Source organism: Sorghum bicolor, chromosome 2, assembly GCF_000003195.3.
Source record: "Sorghum bicolor cultivar BTx623 chromosome 2, Sorghum_bicolor_NCBIv3, whole genome shotgun sequence".
NCBI lineage: Eukaryota > Viridiplantae > Streptophyta > Magnoliopsida > Poales > Poaceae > Sorghum > Sorghum bicolor.
The window spans coordinates 24358964-24376675 of NC_012871.2; positions in this window are offsets into that span (position 1 = coordinate 24358964).

Genomic DNA, 17712 nt, shown 5'->3' on the forward strand with positions numbered 1-17712 from the left:
GTAGCTGACGCTGAGAAGCTAGTCCGGCATTGTGAAGGGTGCCAGTTCTTTGCCAAGAGGACCCACGTACCTACTCATGGGATCCAGACAATACTGTCATCATGGCAGTTCACCTGCTGGGGTCTTGATATGATTGGGCCTTTCAAACCAGCCCTCGGCAATTTCAAATTTGTGTTCGTGCTGATCGACAAGTTCCCCAAGTGGATCGAGTACATGCCACTAGTAAAAGCAACATTAGAGAAGGTTATAGAATTCCTAAATCAAATCATACATAGATTCAGAGTTCCCAACAGCATAATCACCGACTTGGGCACTAAGTTCACTGGCACTACATTCTGGGACTTCTGTGATGACAGAGGCATAGTCGTAAAGTACGTGTCGGTAGCCCATCCCCGAGCTAACGGTCAAGTGGAGCAAGCCAATGAGATGATTGTAGATCCACTAAAGAAAAAGGTTGTACACAGAAAATGATAGGGCACCAGGGCGGTGGATTAAAGAGTTGCCAGCGGTGGTCTGGGGTCTTCGAACATAGCCTAGTTGGAATACAGGTGTATCCCCCTACTTCATGGTTTATGGGGATGACGCAGTGCTTCCTTCTGACGTAGGTTTTGGATTGCCAATAGTCGAGCACTTCGACCAGTCCTCAGCAGACCATGCCAGAGAACTTGAAATCATCTGCACTAAAGAGAAACATTTGGTCTCTTGCTTTCGAGCAGCAAAGTATCTCGAGGCCATGAGACGATACTACAACAAAAACGTCAAGGATCGCACCTTCGTTGTCGGTGATCTGGTACTCAAGTGGAAAACAAACTAGGAAGGAATGCATAAGCTATCTATGCCATGAGAGGGACCTTTTGTGGTCACCGAGGTTACACGTCCTACCTCTTATAGGCTGGCTTACCCAGACAGAACAAGCCTACCCAATTCCTAGCACCTAGACAAATTGCGGCGTTTCTACTCTGAAGTTTTAGTGCATCTTAGTTGTACCTTTTTTCTGCTGGATAATAATAAAGTTTGTCTTTTTGCTGTATATTTCCAAATATGCAGAACACTCGACAAGTATGACAACATCATTCCTTGACAAGTCACGCAACGAAATCACTCAAGGGTACTCGACATGATTTAGTGATACATCACTCAGAAAACTTACAGCACTCAAAACCATGGTTCTTAAATTTAGACTTTATTACAAACTTTATAAACAAAGTTTATAGTAAAGACCCTTCTGGGCGGCTTCTAGTCTATCTCTATAGACTACTCTAAGAGCCTACTGCTCGGGTCACTCACCCGCACGGGCTTCTTGTGCCGCCGAAGGGGTCGGGGCCACCGACGCCTGGCTAGTCGAGACTGCAGGCGTCGACCGCCCATCTCCTGCAATCGACACCCCCGACAACTCCCTAGACGACCTGTATGACCCTAGCTGATCGGGGGTGAAAGGATCAAGATGCCCAAGAGGGGGGTGAATTGGGCTTCTCTAAAAATTTAAGCAACCTATAAGCACCAATTCAACCCCTTGTGCCTAGTGTGACTAGAGAGCTACCGGATAAAAGTTTTGCAACCTAGTTCCATTCCTATTCTAGCAAGGCAAATCTAAGAATGTAAAAACACAAAGTAATTGCACAAAGTAAATGCTAGAAAGTAAACGAGTAGTGGAAGAAAGTGCTCGGCAATGTTTTGCCGAGGTATCGGAGAGTTGCCACTCTCCACTAGTCCTCGTTGGAGCACCCGCGCAAGGGTCTTGCTCCCCCTTTGTCCGCACAAGGACCAAGTGCTCTCTACGGGCTGATTCTTGGACACTCCGTCGCGGCAAATCGCCCAAAAACGCTCACAAGCTTGACACGAGTCACCCATAAGAACTCTGGGCGGTCTTCGTGCCTCCAATCTCCACCGAACCATCTAGGTGATGGCGATCACCAAGAGTAACAAGTAAAGAACTCTCACTTGACCCAAACAAGGCACTAGAGAGTGGTAGATGCACACTTGACTCTTGGAATTCAACTAGAGAAGGATTCTCACAAGAAATCTCTCAAATCTCAATCCTCTCTAGGCTCTTGCTACTCTCTTGCTCCACAACAAGTTTCTCAGAAGTTCAAATGGGCAAGAGAGCTCTCATGGACGAGGTGGAATATAAATACACCCCACGAAGTCCATAGGTCAGCCAACCGTTTTCCACTGAAAACGGGGTCGCTGGACGCTGTTGATGTTGCATCAGACGCTCTGCACCGAGCGTTCGGTGACACTTCAATGGCTAACTGTACTGTCTCTAACAGGTCACCGGACGCTACTTTCCAGCGTCCGGTGGCACCGTCCGGTGCTCTGAGGAGTTTTACAAACTCCCTGAGTTTAAGACCGGACACTACCCGGTGCGTCCGGTGCTCGGGGAAGGTTTACAACCTCCCTGGGTATGGGACCGGATGCTACCCAGTGAGTCCGGTGTTAGCGTCCGGTGCCTAACCCTAGGCACCAAACCCTCCAACGGCTAAGGGACCTCACCGGACGCACTCACAGAGTATTTGGTGCCTACTTAGGCACCCTAACTTCGACGAAACGCGACCGTTCCAAAATGAAGTTGGTTCCTCTCGATCTAAGGACTATCTCTGAGCTGCCTAGTGCTAGGTTTACCAAGTGTGCACCACACCTAAACCTAAAGCCTTACCTAAGTCAAGCTACTAGATCAAAGCCCCTCTTAATAGTACGGTCAAAGGAAAAACAAAGTCCTAAACTACTCTAAGTGCCCTTCTTCACCATATGGCACTTAGACCTAGTCTAGTCTTCACGATGTCCATCCATCATTTGAAAACCGAAACGATTTCCACTATTAAGTAGGCATGTACGTCCCAGTTCATCGAGTACCTATTACCATGACCTCACTAATGACTTTGCCTCTGCAAAACACACGTTAGTCACAGTAATCAACATTGTCATTAATCACCAAAATAATTAGGGGCCTAGATGCTCTTTCAATCTCCCCCTTTTTGGTGATTGATGACAATAACCTCGAGTATGAAAGGAAATGAGGTTTTCAAATGACTTGGTTTCAATAAGCATGAGACAATTAGAATAAAGGGATTAGGCATGCTTATATCAACCAAGTCTACCATCCTGCATCCAAATATGTGAGATGTATACAACAAGATATAAACACATAAGGCTCATAGTATATCGGTGTTGGTGCAAAAGCTGATCTGCAAACACAAAGGGCTAATACCCGATTCAAACGTTAAGGCGTGTCAGCCGATTTGACCTTACAATAGACAAAGGTGGTAACTCGAACACTTTGGTCCCGACAACAGCGATGCGCCCGGATGTCACGACCAAGAGGTGCTCATGCGGAACTTGAGAACATGCCGAGTTTGACTCGACCAATTCCTAAGAACTCGTAGTAAAAGGAAAATATGACGAAGTCGTCGAAAAGTAGATGCTAGAATATGTGTAAAAACTTGTGTTTGATTGATTGATAGATATCTATTACATCACCACGGGGTCTACATTTATACCCTGCTTACAAGAGTTACGACCAGACACGTCTAGGATTCGAATTCTAAATTAAACAGAATCTGTATACAAAACAAACTCTAATAACTATGGAAAGCAATAAATTATATTCCACAACCGATTGGCACATCGCCATGAATCGGTTGACAAACCCTGCGCCCTTTTCCATGATCATCGGCAAACCACTTTCCATGGCCATCGGTAGCCATCAACACTGGTCATCGACATGAATCCATCACCACACCTGGACTTGGTCATATCCCGTCGTTTTCTCATCGGCACCAACCCTCATCGTCAACTCTTCTGTAGACTAGTCTCCACTCTTCCGCCTGCCGATCTATACTTCATTAACTCCAGATACGCACCTAGAGATACGTGTCCAAAAATAGTGTCAACACATGCCCCCCAATTTCGGAGTATAAATCATTAATGCTTCAAAATTCTCCCCAATAATGATGTCTTTCCGTAATTATCCCTTTCTGTCAGCAATTAATTACCAAATCCAAACAACCGCAGCCCGATCTTACAGCAGGTACCTCAAATTTCCCAACTTCTCGAACCGAATCTCCCCAGAATGCGCTGATCGGCAACATTACCGTTAGAGAAGACTGCCGATGAACCAACCAGACGATCTTGCACAGTAAGATATCTCCAAAATCATGACCACTTGCTGTCAAATCACGTGCGCAATCCCTTGATTACCGTGCGAACAGTTACCATATCTACCTGAATACTCTCGGATTTCACAGATATGGCGAAGAGATAAGTCACATTTACACCTGCCCTTTTTGACCTATAAATACTTCCTTCTTCGGTACTCCTCTTCCACCTTGTCATTCTACAACCTCAAACCCACCTTTCTGGCGGCGGCATCGTCCGAGGACTTCAAGCACTCCGGCAAAGACCTCCTCCTACAATCCTCCGAGCCTTCGATTCTTTCCCCTTCTCGGGAAGAAATGGCCATCAACTTCGTCATCCCTGAGGTCAACTCAATATCCCCTCTCTTCCTTTTACCGTACTCTTGTCATACTCATATTCCTTTGTGAACCTATTTATTGAGTACATTTTTTTTCTTTGTTTCTTTCCTGTTCTTTCAACCTTCAAACCCTTTAGGAATTGGCTGATAAGATTGTGATTCCTACCGATCAACCTCACTTCCAGTGCCTCGGTCCATTGGGAAACCCAGATCCTACCGATCTGATAAACACAGAGACAAATAGGATCCCTTTTAGAACCGAGAATTTCTCCTTCGATCCATTGAAAGACACTTTCCGTTCCTGGCCCAGTCCTACCAAGGGATGGAAAGATTGGTTCCTGAGAATCAGCAACTCAAATGAAGTCCAATGGGGTGAGCGGAAATTGGACCAGTGCATTAGGCTATCCATTGCCGATACGGAGAGGAACGAGTCGCTGCTGATAGCCGCTTCATACTTTTGGTCAGATACCCTCAATGGTTTTGTATTCGGCCATGGTTCTGCTTCTCCCTCTCTTGCCGATGTGCTTATGCTCACTGGCTTAGATATATCAACTGCCGATAACAGTCACCTATTTGATAATAAGCCTAGTTCTAAGGTAGAAACTCGCAGCATCGGTGGTTGGTCTGGGTACATTCAGAAGTACCAATAAACAAGACCTGTTGGGTAAAGGGAACACACCATTTTTTTTAAATATGTGGCTGGATAAATTCGTATTTTGCGGCCGATCGGCAGGACCAACTTCTGTTTACCTATCGGCAGCAGAGAAATTAGCCGGCGGTGGTCGTTTTCCCCGCGGCCGATATTTGTTAGGCTCTGTCTATCACCTTCTTCATCAAGTAGCTGAAAAGCTTTTGCTAGGCCAACCGATCGGCAACTTAGGGGGACCTTGGTGGTTCATCAATCTGTGGCTCAGCGTTCATATGGATAAGCGTCTTGGATTCAATCTCTTCGTACAGCGCTTTCCTAGAGACATAGCCGAAGATCATGAATTGGACGAGGAAGAATCGGAAACTCGCTCCCCTTTGAACTATGGTGAGGCCGCCATAGTCTTACCTGGTACCGGTGGCAATGAAGACTAGGTCAGCCAATTCTTCCAGACTCTCTATGTGGGTCTGGCCAAAGACCAGCGGGCATGGATGCCTTATGAGGATCCAGAAACCAGATTCCTCTGACTTTCCACCCCTTTGATGATGCCCTCAACAAGGACCATGATCTGATTGTTGACACTTACTAACACCACTTGGATACTAGGTTGTCATCCCCAGCATGGTGCCAGAGTGTACAAAGGTATTTATAAATATGGAGGCTCTCTAGAAAATAATATATTCTATCTGCAAGCGCACAGATAAAACACCTCATTGTAGCATTTCACTAGGTAAGTATTCCAGGTATCGTTATTTATAATTTTGCCTAAGAGAACAGTGGAGATGAATAAAATCTATCAAGGCATAGACTAGAGATAAACTTGCAAGAACATGATTACTAATGAGAAACTCATCACACAGTCACTTACTTTGACAGGGGGTAAGCCATAATAATATTGATAATGAATTATAATCTCATGGGTAAATAACACAGCGATTAGAAAATAGACTACTCCTCATATGTGTAAGGTGACGTCGGATTAGCTAGAGAATGGATTCTAAGTTATCTACTATCTACTAAGTCACAATCTACTCTAGTTATCTACAAGATCATATATAGCATAAAAGACTCATCATTCATGTGTAAGGAACATTGCTAAAGTAAATCAGAGCATCGCAAAACTTACTCCGCAATACAAATTCTGCCTGTCCTATCAACGGAGGGTGGACTATATAAGAATCAACAAAGCTGTCACTATCGGGAACTACCACACGACCCGGCCAATAGGATACATTTGCAGGTAAATAACATCTAAGCACCACGCCTACATGTGATCTACCACTTAACTCCCACGTGTCAAGTGCTAAGCGCTTTGCAAACTTATACATAACCTCAGTATCAATCATAACTATATCAAATATAGAACTAGAGCAAACTAAGAGCATAATAAATAGAGACATAATGCAATTAGAACAAAGTAGTAGAGAAAGATATGAAATAATACCAATCTTTATTCATGAAGATCTGAATCCAGAGCGCTAGGCTCTACTTCTCTAATTCTATCTAATCAATCCTCTAAACTTGAAGGATTAGGGAGTAGCTAATTCTAATTCTCTATGGGAGAGAAGTTCTAAACCCTAACTTTGATGGCTACCTCTGATAATGATTTCTCCTCCCCCCTGGGGTGGAGAGGCCTTGATTATATAGTCTTTTCAAATGAATTTGGGCCATCGGATCAAAACGACCTTGATTGCATGGTTTAGATTCATCCTCAAAGGCGGTGGAGCACGATCCAGGAGATTGGTTCTGATTGGCCCCAAGGCCAGGGCGGGCGCCCTGCCCCCGAGCCCGTCCGGTCTCCCATTCGTTATCGTGGCTTCTAGACTCTTCTAGATTAAGGAAAATTGTGCGGCACGTCATTATCTCGTTGTAAACATGACATGTGGGCCTTCTCTCCATATTTTCTGATAATCCCCTGCAGAAATAGACAAACACCAAAGCTTGTGGAATTCTGTCATATAAAACCCTAATTCTAGATGTTTGGTGCATATTGATCCTTTTCTATGTTTAGTTGATGGTTAAATTTAGTACTTAAGGACCGTCAACAAACTCCCCCAAGCTTACCTTTTGCTCGTCCCTGAGCAAACAACTAAACTCAGATGGATCAGGAGTTGCTTCGATGTTTTTTTTCCTGACAGGCACACATGCTTTCACATAAAAATTCTTCCAGATTAGAGTGAAGTGTCAAGGGGCTTAGTACATGCACTTGAGTCTTAAGTAATCGAAAGACAAAATAATTAAGTCAAGCACTATTCTGGGGTTTTGCATAAGTTTTCAAAAATAAAGCTCAGAGTTCCCAGCTATGATTCTCTCATACATATGTTGTCTAATCGAGCCATGGATCCAAAGGAACTCAGCATATAATTAAATCAAGATCTGCATGTGTGGTGGAGTAAATGATAGTGATGGTAAAAATGTATAAGTGATGATAAAACTTACTTCTCATTGCTCCTCATATTGCTATCTCTCCTCCACTCTTGATCTTTGCCTTGGGAGAACATGGGCTATTTTTTCAGGTAGGTAGTAAATACCCCCTAATTCCACTGTCGGACACTTGTCCATTTTTCCTCTCCGGTGGGCATCTTTGTACCCCTAATTATACTCTGGACACTTGTCTATTTTTACCTCTCGTCTCACTCTTTTTTTCTTTCTTTTTTGAGGTTCCGGGCACTTGCCCCTTTTTATTTCCTCGCATATTTTTGCATAACCGTGTCTCTTCTGCATTGAATCTTTTTAGAGAGAGAGAATAACAATACTTGGGACAGTGAGTGATAATATTTTTAGCAATTTTTATGAATGGTGGTGGATGGTGTAGTAGATGTGTGCAAGTGAATATCTTAATTTAACCACATGAAAAGCTCCTAAGGGTCTACATAGCTCGATCAAACTCAATGTGAATATAGTAAAAGATATTATAGCAAGCATGGCTATGGTAGGAATTTTGTCATGCTAGGAACTCATCATGTGATTTGCAAGTTTTCAAAATAAATCTCCAGAACTTAGTGTAGTAGGAACAAGAATAACAGTAGCTCAAACTTTATGTCATGCCTTTCTCTTACCTAGACTTTAGTTTTATGCTTCCCACGGATAGTAATTTTAGTTTTAGTAATTCCTGGAAGAACCCTCATATAAAAGCTAGGTACTCGAAAGTAAGCAAACAGAGCAACTGTTCATCATTTCCATCATGTATTTTTTGGTCTTTTTATTTTTCTAGAGATTAACACGTAGCAGATAAATGAACACACTTATCTACACACTCTTTTTTATTTTGTTTTCATGTTTATAGAATGCAGTAAATTAAAGCAAGAAAATATTTATTAGGTTCTCTAAGTTTTTCTTTTAAGATAAAATACTAAAAAAGAATAAATAAGAAAAATAAAAAATTACCTGATAAAACGGGGAGGAACTCCCCCAAGCTGGATGTGGTTGTCGGTCTTACCCAATGTTCCAGAATCGCATCATGGTGGTGATGTTGTCATTCATTGTCGTGGTATCTTGTCTTAGTTCTTGTACTGTAATGGCGTGGTCTTGGCTCCACTTTTGTTGCTGTTCCAGGAGTCTTCCATGTTCCGCTTGCGTATTCTGGATGTCGAGGAGGGTGTTGTCGGTACGGGTGAAGAAAGCGCTGACCTCTTGGTAGTAGTCGTTCGTGAAAGCATAAGAGGCGTCGGAGTACCATCCTGCATCGAATTGGGGCGGAGGTCTGGATCATGAAGCTCCATATGGATCAGTGGAGTACCTGCCCGTATGGAAAGGCGGGTTTGTCCACTGGTGATCTTGGCCCTCCAGCCATGTCTCCTCTGTTGGCTCTTGTGGTTGAGCTTGTCGAACCCATGGGTCCCGAAGGACTCGGGCGTTGTAGTCACAATAATGCAGGTGTGCTGCTTCTTCCGGCCCGGGATCAGCTCCAGACCAGGTGCGTTCTTGATGGGTGGTCATCCTTTCAGATGCCACTCATTGTGGAGCTCTCTGGTTTACCGGTGTCACTGCAATCTCAATCAAATAATTTTGGACAACATAGAGGCCAAGGTTCGGGTTAGGTAACCGAATCTTGCCTTTATTATTCTATAACATATACATTATGTTCCCCTCTTTTTCTCAACATCCGAGCTTGCCTAAATGTGTCATAGCCATGATAAATCCGTAACTCATCTATGATTTCCAATGACGAGTTTTCTAGCAAATGAAGACTAGAAGCTAGACAAGTAATGAGTGAAGTACACCCTATAGGTCCGTGAAGACAAGGTATACTAAACCAATGAGAAACCAAAAGTGTAATAGGTAAAGTGGGTACTTTATTTATAGCAGCATATAGAAGTTGTAAATCTCCTACTCTTACTTTTCTAATATCATCACGATGGAAAAGATTGTACCCGAGCCATTTGTGGAACATCCTAAGAGTGGGGTGTTCCATGTCACTGGTTCGGGCTTGGCTATAAAACTAATCTCTAGATGTCTCTCTCCAGAACTGGTGTCTCTCAAAATTGGGTAAGTCAGAGTCAATGTCCAAGATGCATCTTGAAGAGAAACCGAGATGGTCGCTCAGTTCTCTCCAAGACAACATAATATCCTATTTGAACATCTGAAAAGCAATTCCCCCCTCATAATATTGTGAAGTGCAAAGAAATTCAAGGGTGAGAAGAAGGGAACCTAGCTCAGTTATGTTCCAAAAATTTGTCCATTCCACCACCTGGAAAATTAAGTCAAATTCAGTATCCATACATATTTCTTGTAGCAAGATAGGATCAAGAGTGGGAGTGTGAATGAAGTCCTTATTCTTTAGCTGCTGGTAAACTTCCTTTTCCCTGTGGGTCTTTAGTCCAAGGTATCCTATCTTGAGAAGGACCTTGACTTGCGGATTAGATGAAGATGACGGAGCTTGCGGGGATGTCGGGTCGACGCTCATCTCCGAGGAGTGTCGGGATGAACTCCTTGTACCTATGTTCGTGATGACCTTCCCTGCGTTCTTTACCTTCTTGAACATCCTGTATACAAAAGTTGACACACACAACTAGTGGAAAATGTGAGAGAAAATGTTAGTGGTCAGCTGTCCGAAATGTCAGTAGTCTAGGGGTTAGTCGTTGAAGACAAGTTTTTATTTTGGCAGCACCTCCCCCTAAACAACTTTTACTTCCGCTTTGGACAGCGATATCACTACTTTATAGGTGAACCTCACTCTCTTACTTAGAGACTACCAACCTCTCTTCCACTCTTCTCTTCTACTCTTCTACACTACAAGAGCTCCTTCTCTGGAAACTGAAACTTGCGTGCTTTTCTGGAATGCTTGTGTGAAGAAGGTGGAGGCAGGAAGTGGCAATTTATAGGAGGAAGGGGGGACAGGGCGGGCGCCCTCTGTAGGTGGGCGGCCGCCCACCTTTGGTGGCCATCCTGGCTGTCCTTTCTCCAGTCCCTCCTTTGCTTGGTTCTTACGCAGAATAATAGTCATGGCTGGTGGTTTGTCGGTGGAAAAGGGCTGGTGAGTGGAATTGTGTTGGTTGATCAAATAATGTGATGGGGTGTGTGTGAGGTGTGGTGTATGACATGTGGGACCCAAGGAGTGTGGGTCATGCTTCTAGAAGGTTGCTATAATTAAATATAATGCAAGAAAATCTATGAGAATTGAAACTTATTGAAATGATCATGGGAAAATATTTTTGTGCCTCCACAATAATTAATAAATAAGGGTTGTCACACACCACAAATATTATTTATATGGGGCTTTTGATTATAATGTTATGAATAAATGTATGAATTAAATATGAGAGAATTAATGATGCAGAGAAATACCGATTTACCTCCCGGCGAGGGTTTGGGTTTTTTGGGTCCCCCAAGCTGGACCTCCAGATCTTTTTAATCTTCTGAATTACCTTCCTCCGAAGATGGTGTCTCTAGTGGTTCTTCTTCATGAACTTCCTTCACTGTAGAGTCTGTCTTTGGTCTGGGCTTGAATGTGAAGTGTTCTTCTCGTCCGTTTATGTTGAACTTGATTTCTCCCCTCCCGACATCAATGTGGGCATTGGCTGTAACACCCTAGGTGTTAAGCATGCATTTAGCCCTATCACAACATGTATAAGCATTTCCATCAAGCATAGTATCATGAGCATGTCATTCATCCCAAAACATGATTTGATGTGCTTTATTTCATGTGTTTTAATTATGTTAAAAATATGATGCTTACTTCTAAAAATGTGAAATATTCAAACTAGGTTGATTTATGTGTAAGAAGAATTTAGAATATTTTTGTGCAATTTTTGGAGCCATGGAAATTGAGAAATGGAATTTATACAAGATTTCCAAATTGAATTTATTTAAAAAAAAAACTAGAACTAAGTTTTAATTTGTAATTCAAATTCTATTTGGAATTTGGTTTTGCTTATTAAAACAAAGTTGTAGAGTTTTTGTTTTGGAACAACTTTGCTTTTGGAAGCAAGAGGTGAAAACGAATTTAAATTGGTCTAAATTAATTTAGAAAGAATTTGGGAAAAGAATTTCAAAAAAAAGAAAGGGGGGCTGTTCACTGGCGGGCCGGCGCCAACCAACCGGCCCAGCCAGCGAAGCCAGCCCAGGCCTGCCGCGCCGCGTCCACCCCCTCCCCCGCGCGCGCTCGGACACGGCCGCGCCGCGTGCGCCCGACTGCGTCAGGCCGACGGCGCCGCGTGGACGGCATGCGCTGCTCGCCGGCGCCACGAACCCCCCCTTCGCTGCGGACAGCGCCACCTCCCTCGCCATTCTCGCCTCCACCCGGTGCGCGCCCCCTCGCTCTCTCTCGTGCTCTCTTGCCTCCTCTCCGCACGCACCGCGCCGCCGCTCGCCATTGGAGCTCCCCGAGCTCCGCTCGCCATGTTCCCGGCACTCCGTCGCCTCTCAGCGCCTCCTTCCACCTCTCCGAGCTCCGCATTCGTCTTCGCGTGTTCGGACGAAGCTTCTTCGCGCAGGTAAGCGGTTCTAGGGGGCCGAATCGCTCGCCGGAGAGTCCGCGGCCTCGCCAGAGCTCTCCGCGGCGTCGGCATCGCTGGTTTTCCCCCTCTCGACCCTCTCTTGCCTCGCTAGCGCGTGCATTGTGGTCGCCGTGGCTCCCTGAGTCGCGAGAAGCCGCACTCGAGCACTCTATCGGGGCGTGGTGGCCGGCACCGCTGCGGCAGCGCCGCCGGTCCGCCATTGCCGGTGGCCAGCTCGCTGTGGGGGGTTTCAGGGCGAGTAAAGGGGTGGGATCGAGTCGCAAGAGGGAGGCGAACGCGTTGGTGCCATTGGTTCCGGCCGGGAGGCATCGCCGGCGGCGAGCCGTCGTCGGGGATCCTCTCCCCTCTCGGTGTCCTGGCAGGCGGGTCCGCTCGTCAGCGACTGCGGGTGCACTGCACCGGGTGCACCTAGCCGGTCCCGGGGTGGATTTGAATTGTTTTTAGAAAAATAATTTCCAGAAAAATGATTTAAGTGTTCTAAAATCCATATCTTGAGAATTATAGCTCAAAAAATTGTGAAATAAATTTTGGTGTGTTCTCTGTGTCCAGATCTATGGCCTAGATTGTTTGCATGTCATGTTTGAGTAACTTTTCTGAATGAAAATATTTAATCCATGTTTTTGCTAAACTTGGAAAATGCATAGTAAATAAAATATGGTTCAGAAAAATGTGGAACTTGATTTGTTGGCTCTGCATGTATGATTACTCACTGGGAAAATATTGCTACATATTATTTGGTGTATGAATGAATTTATGGTAATTTAAATGCTTGCATGGCAGTGATTTATGATTTTTAATAATTAATTGGATCATGCAATAAATCTGGAAAATTTTGTGGGTGTTTCTTATGATATTAGACAAATTGTAAAAATATGAAATCTATTGTTTGACACTTATATCACAGTAGAGTGATTATACTTACCTTATTAATTAATCTTGTGATTTTTGTGGCTCAAGATAAGTATCCAAAAATTATGAAAAATTTACAGTTAACTTTATGTTTAGCTGGTAGTCTCCTGTAATTTTTGTGGAATTTATTGAGGAACAGAATTGCATGTGATGTCTAATGGGCCTAGAAATGAATAAAGAAAATTATGAATTGTTGTGTATATAGGTTGAATAGGATAAGTTGGGTTTGGTGTATCTTTGAAGCATCATATGGGTTGCTGGTTGCATTTGAAAAATAATTGTAGAAGAGAATGCAATAGATGTTTGATTCAATTGTTGTTCTTGGATGATGTTGACTACCTTGTAATGAGCATGACCAAGTGTATCACCTATGCATCATGTCATGATCCTTTGGTACTTTCTCATACAAGCATCCACTCGGGCATCTCGCACTCCACTCATGAGCATACATGCATCATACAAGCTCGCAGGAGAACGAGGTGGGACCCGAGGAGCCCGAGGAGATTCAGGAGCAGGAACCTCCGGAAGCACAGGAGTCCGGAGAGGAACTATAGGAGTGTCCGGATCACAGACCCAGCACGTTTGAGAAAGGCAAGCCCCGGAGCATTCTAAGTATCCCTATTCTCGCTAACTTACATGATGCACTGTACTTGTTCTACTATATTGCATCTAAGTGATAGGAATTGCCTGATACCGTTGAAGCATATGTACTCCTTGTTATCCCTACTCATTCACCTACCTTGTCCTATGTAGATAGGCGCGGAGTCTATGCTTAGCTTGCTTAGTCCGGTAGAAGTCGGGTGATTTTCTGTCACCTGCGAAATATAGGTGGATACCTGCTTGATTAAGCATTGGTTGCTCAGGGAAAAGAATAACCAAGTGTGGAATGAATTTGGAGACCGGGCAGGGTCTTATGGTGGGTTGACAATAGTGCCCCTGCCTGTGTCGATTAAGGACCGATCGTTGACGGCCCTCTTGTCATGTTGAACGCATGCCCCACACTTAGCTGGAAGGATAAGTCGTTCCGACCGCGAAGCCTGAACACTATCCGGGCCGGGAATCGAGCTGCCATGCGCTGTATTGGTGATGGTTGAGGAGAACGATGAGGGTGCGGCGCGCAACCTTGGTATACCTTGGATACCTCGGTCGCTGGAACGGTCCTCGGGTACTGGCGGTGCCTGCCAAACCCGCGAATTGGTCCTGGATAGTGTAATACGGTGATCTGTAGCTCACTTGATCAGTGAGTGTGGTTTGTGTGGGGAATACCTCGCCAGCTGGTTAGAAATCGATTCGAATCGCCATCGCTCCTGGATAGTGAGCACTTGACATGAGCCCTGTCCTCGTAGTAAGGACTATGGAACACTTGGGCTATCACAAAAGGGTTTTTGAATGCTATGATGAGGTACTATCATATCCTTATACTGGCTTGTAATAGTGCAGGTGCAAACCTAGATGATAGGTAATGATACTTTCAACTTGAGCAAATTAAAAGAAGAAAGATTTATGTAGGTTATGATAGGAAAATCCTACGGTTTTGCAAAATGGTTGTCAGCTACCCCACCATATAGCCTTCATGATCCTTGATGAGTCTTTATTTTAAGTTTATGACGGGTAAGTCTAGCTGAGTACCTTCTCGTACTCAGGGTTCTACTCCAATGTTGTTTTGCAGATGGTCAAATGTACTTTGGTTATTGCATCCTCTGTCTGTACCCCGCCATGGGTGATGACTAGACCAAGGGCGATGGTCACTCCATCTCTTCTTTTGCTTTTGTGGGAATGACCGAACTATGGCACTGTATCAGACTAAGCGTGTGTGTTGTATTTTCGAACTACGAAGCTTCCGCTACTTGAAGAACTTGGTTTGTAATAACTTTAAGAACTCCGATGTATTTTATGAATGTTGTAATCTGGATGTATTTGTGAATGGCGACCGCTAAACTTATTACGATCTTGGCTGTTGTGCGATGTGTGGTTTGAAATCCTTAGAGATTTCACGGACTACCGGGATTATATGGGCTTAAGCGTGATGGTTTGACTATGCAAATGGTCACTGTTAGGCTTAATCTCTTATAATTTGGTCGGTTCTGTGACAGCTGGTATCGGAGCAAGGTTTAGCGAGTTACTGTTCATAAGTACGTTCTAAACAAAATCTAAACCGGTCTAATAATGGATTTTATTAATTAATAATAATCAAGGTGTTAAACTAAGTTTTGGAAAACTATCTAGTGTGCCATGGTCATATCCTGTATGCCTAGTTAAGGACTCTAAGGTGGCTAGTTAAGTACTGACTTGGGGGTTAATGCATCATATTTTTTATTTCGTCGCTCATACGGCATGCAATAGTATGAGTGCCATTCATTTGAGTGGTAATGTATGGATCCATTTTTCCTCTACGCCATGGTAAGTGGGAGCTGTGAGAGCATGATCGGATACACTGCCGGTCTAGGGGAGTGTTGTTAGGTACTGTGTCGTGCACACATGTTTGGTGTGTCTTGGGAACAGTACCGTATGTTGGGAATTCCGTCCTGAGAGGCGATGCCGTCATTAGGACGATGATGTGGGTAGAGACACATCACATGCATGGACGGGTGTCCGTGTATGTGAAGTGCATAGTTTTAAATTTTTGTTCTGCACGATCATACTATGGGTGGGCTGAAATGAGTTTTCTGCAGGTACACTAACCACGTTCTCGCTTAGAACGCTAGTTACGTTATGAGAGAACGTTGTGTGCCACCGCATATACCGCTTAGTGTTAACCTTTGTTTCTAGGTTTGTGAGGTCGTAAGTTCGTGCATGCATCATGTTCATGTCATATCATTGCTTACTTTCCGCCTTAATTTAATCTGTCCCAATTCTAAATAAAATAATTAAAGGTAATCCTCGCTCTTACCCACGGTATTCCATTGCAGCAGATGGCACGCACTAGGCTCACCGCTCGCAAGTCCATTGGTGGGCGGGCCCCTCGCCATCCGTTGGCAGCTAGGAGCTCTCGACATAAGAGCAAGTTCCTGGAGGAGTTTGGGATGCCCACTTTGCTTTGGAGGGTGCTCAGTTCGATGGGGTATCCTGAAGGAAGGGAGCCTCGCTACTATTGGGATAAGGAGCCGCTTGGTGACGAGACCCTGGTGGGGATCGAGGCAGTTGTCCCTACCAGTGGAGGAGATCTTGCTTGGGGCGGCTGGGTGTACGAGTCCCGAGGTGTCACGCCTTTCCACGGTGCCAGCAGGGCAGCTTTCGCAGTTCTGAGGGACCTCATGGAGAGGTTTCCACTGGAGCTGGCCCACGCCTTCGCTGGGGTGTTTCCCCGGGGTGACCCCTACACTTCGGTGTGGGATCAGTCCGAGGTGAACGCTCTAGAGAGGAGTGCGGATGAGGACCAGCACAGTGACAGTGCAGCTATGAGTGCCATGTACGCGTTGATGAAGACCTATGGAGGCCTAGAGCGTTGTTTGGGTCACTTGTCCGGGTCTCTTCTCACCGTCCAGGATGAGAAGCGTCAGTTGCAGCGTGAGTTTGACTCTGAGGTTGAGAGGCTGCAGGCAGAGTTGGCCCGTGTGACCAGAGAGAGAGATCAGGCAGTCCAGAAGAACAGTGAGCTGAGTCAGGACATGCTTGCAGTACGGGAGCAGAAGGATAGGGTGACCACTGCTCACAGGAACTGCGAGCGCATGCTAGTCCATGTTCTTGGACAGAGGAATGAAGCCTGGCACGAGGAGGACACTTTGAGGGCCCGACAGCTGGAGCTAGAGCAGCAGCTAGCTAATGCTGAGGAGTACAATGAGAACTTGCATGAGGAGATCCACCAGCTGCATAACCAGCTCCACCCTCACCACCTGCCTGGAGCAGCTGAGCTAGACTCTGAGGACGAGATGGACGCGGATCCCGAGATAGGAGCAGCCGCTAGTGTAGATGAGGATGAGGATGGCTCCGGCATGGACAGTGACCATAGCGAGTAGATGCTAGGGCTCTAGAGCTATTCCTTCTTCTTTTGTTGTTGTATGTTGCGTGGCATGTCGTGTACTTTTGGATCTGGGCTGTGTAAGACATTATGAGTTCATGCTGAAAGTCCAGTGTATGTATGCTGGCAAGTTGGATGTACGCGAACCTTGTTGCGTAAACGTTAAGGAAGCTGTTAGTGATGTTGTGCGTAGATGATGAATTGTTGTGCCTCTGTTTAATGTGTGAATTTATTCCCTCAGTAAATTCAGTACGGCACGATTCTACACATTTCTACCGTTGATGGCAACTCCTAACAATTGCTTATCATTGACGTATGCAGATGGTGCAAACACGTGGCGGGGGTAACAGCAATCCGGGTCTTGGAGCTGGTACATCCGGAGGTGGGGCTCAACGGAATGAAGACAGAGCACCAACACCGCCACCACCACCGCATCCTCCGTACACTGCGGATGTGTTTTTCGCGCAGTTTCTAGGGAGCCAACGCAACATGGAACAGATGCAGCGCAACATGGAAGAGGCTCCGCGCAACATAGCCGACAACACCTGTCGTGGGGATAACCAGGGTGGCCGTGAAGTAAATCAATACAGTTCGTTCAAGGACTTCATGGATACCAAGCCACCAATCTTCAAGGAGGCTTTGGAACCGCTTGAGGCAGATGAGTGGATCAACACCATGGAGCAGAAGTTTCGTCTTCTCTGAATGACAGAAGAACTTAAGGCTGAGTATGCGGCACATCAGTTGAAAGGACCCGCTGGGATTTGGTGGT